This window comes from Phocoena sinus, chromosome 20 (assembly GCF_008692025.1).
Source record: "Phocoena sinus isolate mPhoSin1 chromosome 20, mPhoSin1.pri, whole genome shotgun sequence".
NCBI lineage: Eukaryota > Metazoa > Chordata > Mammalia > Artiodactyla > Phocoenidae > Phocoena > Phocoena sinus.
The window spans coordinates 10599799-10611008 of record NC_045782.1 but is presented as its reverse complement, the minus strand read 5'-3'; positions in this window follow the sequence as shown (position 1 = coordinate 10611008).

Sequence of the window (11210 nt, the reverse complement as noted above, 5' to 3'; positions counted from 1 at the left end):
CTTTTACATATTTAAAAAATACTTTGGTGATATATTTTTAATTTCAAAGTGTTCTTTTTTGTTTTCTGATTGTTTAAATTTTGTAGAATCATTTTATTTTATAATAGATGCAATCTTCTGTATTCTCCCTGAATGTACTAGAGTTTTGTTTTTTAATTTATCTTCTATTTCCTGAATTATTTCCAATCCCTAGGGATCAGTTTTTCCTTTTAATATTGTTGAATCCTTCTCTTTTACAAGTTTTTTTCCTTAAGTATCTGGTGTTCCAGTTGACAATTTAGATTTATAAGACAATTTATATTTAGAGGGCTATATACAGTTAATAAGCTATATACAATTGCTTAGGTGCTCTATAAACATGAAGAAGGCATGTTAAATGGTGGAATATGCTTTTTTATGAAATTATTATTATTTTTAAAATATTTATTTACTTACTTTGGCTGTGTCGGGTCTTTGTTGCAGCATGCGGGCTTCTCTCTAGTTGTGGTGCGTGGGCTTCAGAGCGTGCGGGCTCAGTAGCTGTGGTGCATGGGCTTTGTTGCCCTGAGGCAAGTGGAATCTTAGTTCCCCAGCCAGGGATCGAACCCACGCCTCCTGCACTGGAAGGCGGATTCTTAACCACTGGACCACCAGAGAAGTCCCTGGAATTTGCTTTAAAGATATTGACCAAGGAGTTGGCTTTGGAGCTGGGAGACACCCTAAATGCCAGATGTGGAGGTCTATTTTCCTGGGGTGTGGTGGCTTTACAATATGTTGACAAATTTTTTGGCATACCGTGCTTCAAAAGTTGGAACTTAATTCCATTCTCCTTGAGTGCGGGTTGGGCCTAGTGAATTGATTCTAATGAATAGAATATGGCAAAAGTGACTACATGTGACTTTTAATGTTAGGTCATAAAAGGCATTTCAGTTTCCTCTTTGTTCTCTCTGTTTGGGGAAACCAGCTGCCATGTCATGAGGACACTCAAGCAGCCTATGGAGAGGTTCAGGTGGTGAGGAACTGAGGCTTCCAACCAATAGCCAGGAGAGTGAGTCATCTTGGAAGCATATCCTTCAGCCCCAGTTAGGCTTGAGGTGACTATGGCCCTGGTATCATCTCAACAGCAACCTTATGAGAGACCCTAAGCCAGAACTGCTAAGCTACTCTTAAGTTCCTAATCTGAAGAAACTGAAAGATATAATAAATAATAAATAAGTGGCTAAGCTTTGGGGTCATTTGTTATGCAGCAATAGATAACCAATACATGGACTATCAATTTTCCTTGAGATTGACTCTCCAATATTTTACCTAGATATATGTACTTGGCTGCTAAGTTTTGTTTCAAGAGTGAGTTCAGATTTTCTCTATATAGATAATCAACTCATCCACCCTGCTTTTGGTTCTATATCTCATTTCCATTTATATGTGAAATTTCTGAGTCCCAACTACAGGGTTCTAGAGGGCAGATGGTTTCCTGGGCTGTGTCCATTTCCATGCGTGCCCTTAGGTGTGGGGTCTTCCACATTGCTTCACCTGTTACCCATGTCTTCCCACTTTCCAGATTCCAGAAATTTATTTTTATCTCTTGTCTCCTGCTGCTCACTTCCTGTTGTCTTTATTGATGTGGATTTATACCTTTTATAGATTTTCCACTTTAATTTTAATGGAAATGAATGACTGTGATTAATATACAATTTTTAAAAATAACATTTATTTATTTTTTTTCTGGCTGCATTGGGTCTTCGTTGCTGCACACGGGCTTTCTCTGGTTGCGGCGAGCAGGGGCTACTCTTCGTTGCAGTGCGGGGGCTTCTCATTGCGGTGGCTTCTCTTGTGGAGCACGGGCTCTAGGTGCACGGGCTTCAGTAGTTGTGGCACGTGGGCTCAGTAGTCGTGGCTCGTGGGCTCAGTAGTCGTGGCTCGTGGGCTCTAGAGCGCAGGCTCAGTAGTTGTGGCGCACGGGTTTAGTTGCTCCGTGGCATGTGGGATCTTCCCAGACCAGGGCTCGAACCCATGTCCCCTGCATTGGCAGGCGGATTCTTAACCACTGAGCCACCAGGGAAGTCCCAATATACAATTTTTGATGCCACCTTTCTAGACTACCCAAAGCTTTAAAATTGGAAGCATATCAAGAAGATTCATGTAAAAATCAAGATGATAAGGCTCCTGGCTAATTCTCACATCACAAAGAGCTGATAATAAAACCAGGAATTATGTATGTTTTCATTTCTAACCCCAGAGTTTACAGGTCTTAATAAGAGGGTTGGTCCTGATTACCTCAGAAACCATGGCATAGTTTGCTTCTGCTAAGCCTTTTATCTCATACCTACAAGTCAAGTTTGCCAGCTACTTCCATGTGACAAAACCTCTGATGAAGACTGGGAACCTTAATGAACAAATAATTAGTTTTAAGAACATAAGTTGACAAAACACAACTAAGACCTTTTTCATTGCTTTTGCTCTCACATCTTTAGCAAACACATATCCCCGCATCTCGTGGAGTCACAGTTATCTGTTATCTGCAAGTCTGTCACTCTGGGGAATGTCTTAGACAGGGATGCTGCAGGGCAAAGACCCCAGTCCTCCATGAATCCTTTTGCTAACCTTCAGACCACCCTAGAATTCTAGGGACAGAAAGTCTGATCCATGGACTCTTGAGTTACTTAAAAAAATGGGGTCTCCTGGGCCAGAACTTAAAAAAAAACCAAGATCACAAAAGAGCCAGAGTTTTTAAGGAGCAGACTTGGGGGAGGCAGAGAAGAAGGATGGAGCTAGAAATATCTTTTGTTACTTCTTTTAAAAAAAAATTATTTATTTATTTGGTTGTGCTGGGTCTTAGTTGCAGCCGGTGGGCTCCTTAGTTGTCGCTCGCAGGCTCCCTAGTTGTGGCATGTGAACTCTCAGTTGCGGCATGCATGTGGGATCTAGTTCCCTGCCCAGAGATCGAACCTGGGCCCCCTGCATTGGGAGCACAGGGTCTTAACCACTGCGCCACCAGGGAAGTCCTTGTTACTTCTTAGTTGAAAAAAAAAATCTATAGTTGTCTCCAAACTTAGTTGTTAACTATACGGAGTGAAGCTCATTTTTTTTGTTCTTTAGTTTCAGTGTGAAGGTTATTTTTCCTTTGCTCTTATATATTCAGTGTGGGGTAATACAGACCGTGAACAAGTAATCCAATAAAAAATAAAGTAATTGTACAATTTGGTAAGTGTATAAAGTGAATCGATAGGGTGTTATGACAGAGAATAACGAGGAAAACATTTTTTGGGGGGGCAACACTGGGAGTCTGAAAATTGTACGTGAAAGAATCAAGAATTTGTTCTAAAGGATGGGATTATTTGGTAGGAGGAGTTTCACTTTTGTATACTCCTAAATTGTTCCAGTTTTTCTTTCAAGAATATTACTTTTGTAATAAAAATTAAAAGAATACTCCCATTTTTGGGAAAAAGGAAGTATCTTGTTCCGGAGCCTGGTGCCTTTTATGTCCCCTACTTTCTTTTGTTCACTCATTCAGTCAACAAACATTACTAATGTACCTGCTCTGTGTCTGCCCTGGGCTCGACTATGAATAAGGACACTGAAAGAACCAGTTGCTGGCAGTGAGAGTCTTACAGTCCAGAGAACGGCCCAGCAAATGCCTGGCAAAGAAGAGCTGCTCAGAAATTAATGGCTGAATGAAAGAATGAATAGATCGTATTATACACAACAGTACTACTATATAACCCGCTTTCCCATTTATCACGGTTTCGTAGCCATCTTCCCAGGTGAGTGCAGATAGCTGCAGGCAACTTGAGGGCAAGGATTTCCCTCTGTGTCCTCAGCATCTACAACAGCACCTGGCACATAGTAGGAACTCAATAAAGACTTGTTGCTTAAACGAATGCTTTTAAACATCTCTGTAGTAGGTCATTGTAGGGTTATGCTCTGTAACAAAAAAACAAGCTTTGGACATGTTGTTTAAACTTCCTGAGTCTTAATTTTTTCAGCTCTGCAGTGTCGGTAACAACACATATCCTGTAGAGTTGACACAAGGATTAACGAACATGAAGCCTTTAAATGATCTGTTTGTGTCTGATACTCGGTGAGTGGTAGGTAAATGTCAGTGGTGGCCATTTAGCTTGTTTTCAGCTTTCCACCTTCTGGGAAGGATATGTCCACACTTTTCCAATGATTTCCTTCAATAAATTTGTATGTGTACAACTGCTGAACCAGAGAGCATGTGCAACTAAAATTTTGATATATAGCAACAGGTCATACTTTGGAGAGTTGGTGCCATTTACAACCCTGCCAACCCTGGCATGATGATAAATCTTTTCCGGTCTGGTGGGTTCAAATGACTTCGTGCTGTCCTGTTATTCTACATTCCTTTAATCTCAGGGGAGGTTAAACATCGCTTCATCTGTGTAACCCATGTGAAAGCCAAGGTCTTGTGGCCCAGCAGGGGGGAGCTTAATCAGAGAAGCACAGACAAGTAGCCCAAAGTAATTAAAAAGGAATCAGGCTTTACTTGTATCTCTCAAAGAACATAAAAGGGGTTCTAATTCATAACTTAAAAAGACTGCTCAAAAGCTATTTCCTCCCCACTTCTCTCACCCCTGCAGACAGAAGTGATTCTAGAGGGCTGGAAGTAGGGCAATATTCAAGTTAATAAGCTGTGTCCTTGTCACACATAGTTCACTTTTTTTGTGAATTACCACTTCATGCCTCTGGCCCTTATTCCGCTCGTGGCATTTGTGTTTTTCTTTTCTTTTCTTTTTTTTTTGCGGTATGCGGGCCTCTCACTGTTGTGGCCTCTCCTGTGCGGAGCACAGGCTCCGGACGCGCAGGCTCAGTGGCCTTGGCTCACGGGCCCAGCCGCTCCGCGGCATGTGGGATCTTCCCAGACCGGGGCACGAACCCGTGTCCCCTGCATCGGCAGGCGGACTCCCAACCACTGCGCCACCAGGGAAGCCCCTGTCTTTTTCTTTTTGATTTGCACAAAGCTCTTTACACATCTGTTGGGACCACATGAGGTAGGCACCTCCCCTTTAGCAGATGTGTGACAAAGCCCATGTCTGTGTCATGTCTTCTCCACTGAGGGGTGCCAGGGATTCTTGGGGCTCTGGAAGAGTCCCTGAAACCTATACATTTTCTTCTTTCTGACTCTTCCCTGCCTCTACCCCCTCTTCTAGCCTCTTAGGAGTGTCTTAGGATCTTAGGGGTATCTGTGTATGGAGAGTGGTGGGGTTACCATGGAGACCTAAGCTACATTAAATCACATTAGTGGGCTGTGGCCCGCATCTTTTTTTTTTTTTTAAATAAAACAGACTAGACCAGAATAGAAAATATCAAAATGCAACACAAGTAGTAAGAATAAGTATTTTTTAAAATGAAACATGTATGTATGCACATGCTGCGTCATGCTATAAATGTATTTCTTACTTTGGGTTTTATAAAAATAATTGAAATCCAGTGAATTAGGGCTACTGGTATTGTGCTAAGGGTTTGGGGCTCTGACTTTTGAAATCATGCTTGGTGAGGGGACATACAGTCGGCCTTCCTCTGTCTAGTCTTATTGCCACACCAATATCCTGATTCAGTAAACCCCCCCTCCACTCACCCAGTTCAGGCCATGCCAAGCGATTGTTGGAACAATCCTGGCCCCTTGTTCTGCCTGCAGCTCACACATGCACTTTCCCCGGCTGCCAGCTGGCACACCACCTTCCTGATCACCACTTCCTTGCTCCAGGTCTCTGTTGCTTTGAGCTTAGAGATTTTCCTGGGCTCTGCTGAGAAAAGTTCTCGCCTACTTCTCAGATGGGCCAATCTTTGGATCACGATCTATTCTTTCACTGACCATTTTCCCCTCCATCCATTCCAAGAGGAGGCTCCACACCTCCCAGGTGTGCTTCCACGTTTCTGTCTACTGCTGGCATCACTGTCTGTTGCAAAGCTCTGCTAGAGCCTGAATGCTTGTGTCCCCCCCAAATCCATATGTTGAAACCTAACCCCAGTGTGATGGTATTTGGAGATCGGGCCTTTGGGGGGGGGTGCTTGGGTCATGAGGGCTGTGCCATCATGAATGGCATTAGTGCTCTCATAAAAGAGACCCCAGAGAGCTCCCTCAAACCTTCTGCCATGTGAGGACACAATAATAAGATGGCCGACAATGAACCAGGAAGCAGGCTTTTATCAGACTCCAGATCTGCCGGTGCCTTAATCTTGGACTTCTCAGCCTCCAGAATTGTGACAAATAAATTCCTGCTGTGTTTTAGTCACCCAGTCAATGGTATTTTCATTATAGCAGCCTGAGCTAAGACAATCTCTAATTTTTCTATTTCTTTGGTCATTTCAGTGCAATTTTGGGAAGATGAAGGATTTCGTAAGATTCTGGAACCACTTTAATTTCCCCATATTCATTGCTTTCTTACTCCCTCTCGGTTTCCTCTCAGTGATCACTAGCAAAACTCTTGAAATGCAAAGGACCTGTGCCTGTCTTTGGGGATATCAAGGAAAGGGGTAGCTGCCGAGGCTGGTTTTCCGGCTGCAGCAGGCTGAGGGAGAGCCTGGAAGGAAACAACGGGGTGGGCTTACTGCAGGGGACTGTGTTTTGGTTCCTTAACTAGTACTCAGACTAACTTAGAGGGGTTGGAACAGTGGGTTGAAATTAAGGAAGAAAAGTAAAAGTTCAAGGGATGAGAAGAAGAAACGTAAACTCCTACACTTGTATCATAAAACTCAACTGCCTACATATATGAGGGAGAACACGCTTGAAACATTTCACGTGAAGAGCACTCAGGGTTTTGCTTGTTGGCATGATAAAGCTGTCGACACTTGAATGTCATGGAGGGGCAGATTATCCGGATCAAGGGAGGCCAGGATCCTGGTCGTTTCTGGGCTTGAGCTGGTCTCACATGGAGTCATATATCCATTACTTGGGGCCACCATGTAAAGGCATATATTAGACATGGGGCACTAGAAAGATTACAGAGTAGGATGGCAAGGATGGAAAATGGCTTTACCTCCATCAGGGACTGCCATGAAGATGGTGTATTAGCTTCCTATTGGTGCTATAACAAATGACCCCAAACCTAGTGGCTTATAACAACATCAGTTTTTCATTCCGTTCTAGAGGTCAGAAGTCTCACTGGGCTAAAATCAAGGGGTCGATTGGCAGAGTGGTGCTGCTTTTGGAGGCTCTGGGGGAGAATCTGTTCCCATCTTTTCCAGCTTCTAGGGGCTTTTGTTGGCTTCTTCCCTATTCTGTCTGCAAAGTGACAATCTTTTTTTTTTTTTTTTTTTTTTGAGGGGGAAGTAACATTTTATTTTTTTCATTTAATTTTTATTTTATATTGGAGTATAGTTGATTTACAATGTTGTGTTAGTTTCAGGTGTACAGCTAAGTGATTCAGTCATACATATATATATATATATATATATATATATCCATTCTTTTTCAGATTCTTTTATTTATTTAATTTCTTTTTGGCTGTGTTGGGTCTTCGTTGCAGTGCGCGGCCTTTTCATTGCGGTGGCTTCTCTTGTTGCAGAGCATGGGCTCTAGGTGCCCGGGCTTCAGTAGTTGTGGCTCGCGGGCTCTAGAGCGCAGGCTCAGTAGTTGTGGTGCATGGGCCTAGTTGCTCCGCGGTATGTGGGATCTTCCCGGACCAGGGCTTGAACCCGTGTGCCCCGCGTTGGCAGGTGGATTCTTAACCCCTGCGCCTCCAGGGAAGTTCCGGATTCTTTTCCCATATAGGTTATTACAGAATATTGAGTAGAGTTCCCTGTGCTATACTGTAGATCCTTGTTGATTATCTGTTTTATATACAGTGGTGTGTATATGCCAATCCCAAACTCCTAATTTATCCCTCCCCTCCCATGTTTCCCCTTTGTTAACCGTAAGTTTGTTTTCGAAGTCTGTGAGTCTGTCTCATTTGTATCATTTTTAAAATTTAGATTCCACATATAAGTGATATAATATGGTATTTGTCTTTCTCTGTCTGACTTATTTCATTCAGTATGATAATCTCCAGGTCCATCCATGTTGCTGCAAATGGCATTATTTCATTGTTTTTTATGGCTGAGTAATATTCCATTGTACATATTTACCATGCAAAGCAGCAATCTTAACCCTCTGACCTCTGCTTTCATCTTCACATCTTCTCTCACCCCCCTACTTTCTTCTTTCCCTTATAAGCTTCCTCGTGATGACATTGGGCACTTCTGAATAACCCAGGGTCATTTCCCCATCTCAAGGTCCTTCATTTAATCACTCCTGCAAAGTTCCTTTTGCCATGTAAGGTAACATTCACAGGTTCTGGGGATTAGGTTGTGGACATCTTTGGGGGGTTATTAATCTGCTTACCACAGATGGCCAAATGTTTTGTTTGGTTTTATTGTCTTCTGTGTGGCTACAGAGGACAGAACCTGGGCTAACAGGTGTAAGCTACAAGGGGAGACACTTTGAACTAAGACGAAGTAACACTGTCTCATAGTCTGGACTTTCTACGGCAAGAGAGGTGGGCTTAGGAGGGAGTGGTCCTTCTCTCTTTGGATCAGTCAAGAGGAGAATGATTTTCGCTTGGAATGATGGTTCAGCAGGATTTCCTGTGTTGGGTGGGATGTCTGACCAAATGGCATAGATGATCCTTCCCAATTTTAAGACTATCACTTTTATTTCATAGACTGTTCAGGCATGCCATTTTAGTTATTTGGTTTATGATTTAGGAGATTAGACAAGGCTTTTGCTATAGCAAGACACAAGCATGCCCAGTGTAGCAGATGTGTGTCCTGCACGTGCCCCCTGAGCCCTCACCATTTCTGCACAAGCCAGTGTGCCATTGCAGGCATCTGTGATGCTCTGCTCAGCCTAGGTGCAGACCCGGCTGCATGCCTGAAGTTAATGCTATCAAGGGCAGCCTTTGGCCAATGACGAAAAGAAATGGGCAAACAAAGAACCCACTTTCCTCACCCCTGGTGGTGGTGATGGGAGGATGCTCAGGACCAGCTGCCCAGAGCGCTGACCTGCTCGTTAAAGCATCTCGTATTGAATATTTTGCCTCCCTTTGCTCACTTCCCCTACTCCCTGCAGAGCTTCCTGATATCACTTCCCAAATAGACCACCTGCTCTCAAACCTTTACCTGAGAATCTGCTTCTGGGGGGACCCAGACTAAGATAACCACAGAAGGCTTATGGGGGAAATAAACCCCTCCGTGACTGCGTATGAGAGGAGCTAAGATTTTTCCAGCAAGAGAGCTGGAAATAACACTGCCGCTTCTTAGCTAAATTCTTAGCATGATGGCCCCATGGGCATTTTGACAATTCTAAAATAGACTGCTGGGACTTCCCTGGTGGCGCAGTGGTTAAGAATCCGCCTGCCAGGGGCTTCCCTGGTGGCGCAGTGATTGAGAGTCTGCCTGCCGATGCAGGGGACACAGGTTCGTGCCCCGGTCTGGGAAGATGCCACATGCCGCGGAGCAGCTGGGCCCGTGAGCCATGGCCGCTGAGCCTGCACGTCCGGAGCCTGTGCTCTGCAACGGGAGAGGCCACAACACTGAGAGGCCAGCGTACCGCAAAAAAAAAAAAAAAGAATCCGCCTGCCAATGCAGGGGACATGGGTTTGAGCCCTGGTCTGGGAAGATCCCATATGCCGCGGAGCAACTAAGCCCATGCGCCACAACTACTGAGTCTGTGCTGTAGAGCCTGTGAACCACAACTGCCAAGCCCGCACGCCCAGAGCCTGTGCTCCACAACAAGAGAAGCCACCACAATGAGAAGCCCATGCACTGCGACAAAGAGTAGCCCCCGCTAGCCGCAACTAGAGAAAGCCTGTGTGCAGCGACAAAGACCCAACACAGCCCAAAGTAAATAAATAATAAATAATTTAAAAAAGAAACAGGCTGCTGCCTTTCCTAGCTGTAGGTGAAACGTTGCTCTCAATGCTCCATCAAGAAAAATCTATCACGAGGAGTCATGTAGTTATTTTTGGTATTTGTATATGTAATGGGTATGGAATTTTAATGGTGACAGGATCGGTTGTGGGCAAAGTGTGATGTTACTGATTTCTAGAACTGGATATATTTTCTGACTCCAAGCACCCAGCTGATAAAGTGCAGGTGACTTCATTTCTTCCAGTCCAAAGTTTCTTAGCCTATCCATTTCTTTGGGGGTTGTACTTGGGACGGCTAGCTCAATTATACTTACTCCAGGCCTTCCTTCTCCTCCTCTGGCCCCAGGGAGAGAGGTGAGACAAGGCCTGCTTAGGATGGCAGTATGGTGGAGGGTGCGGGGATGTGACTTCCTTGAGGTGCGTGCTTTGTGGCTGGCCGTCGCTGGGGGTACCAGGCCAGTCTTGGGCTCCTTGTTCGGTGCCCTTGGTATTGCCAATGGCTCCTCTTTCCTTTGGTACTCTGCATTTCTCCAGTGAGCCGTATTTCATCCTCTGAGTCCCCACTGTCAGCCGCTCTCTGAGTCTCTGACTTGGGGACCCGGGGATGTTTGGTCCTGTCTCCTGCATCCCTGAGAACCTGGCTCCCTCTCAAGCCTCTCATCCATGCCTTCCCTGGCGGGCAGGTGCAGGAAGCATCTGTGGGTTTCCAACCCCAAAACTTTATCCAGCTAACAGTGCATAAGGCTCCTCTCTTCTCAAATGCTGTCCTCCCCCCACCCCATTTCAGCTGGAACCCTCCTGTATCTTTCCATCCCCTCTTCCTGCCCTGGGGGGTAGGGGCAGTAGACTTAGCTGCCGTCTGTCAGACTCACTTCTTTTCCGTCCAACTCTTCTCCCTTCCATTAGTGTGGAGCCTTTTTACGTAGCACAGGGGAAGAACAGGTGGCTGGTAAACCAGTTCTGCCTGAATCCATCAACTCTCAAGACTCACATGGCATTGTCTCTCTTTCTCAGAAGTCCAGAGAGAGATGGGTGACTTTGCTGGTCCCAGCAGTTTACACTTGGAAGCAAGTTGTGACTTGAGTGCTCATGTCTAAATGAGGGTGGCCTTGGTGTGCGCGGGGGGGCTGAGGACAACAGGGCGGTTTGTCCTATTTGATGTCCCAGGCTTTTACTCCTCATACATCATCCTCCAGCCCTCGGCGGCTTGAAAGCAGCAGGTTTGAACAGATGGCAGTGGCTTCTCAGCATCCTGGGTCCCTGAGGTGAGTCTAGCCACAGGGAGAGCAGGGGCAGAGTGGCCACCAGATGATCCTGTCATGAAGGCTCTATCCTGCTGCCCAGAAGTGGCCTGGGGCCCTG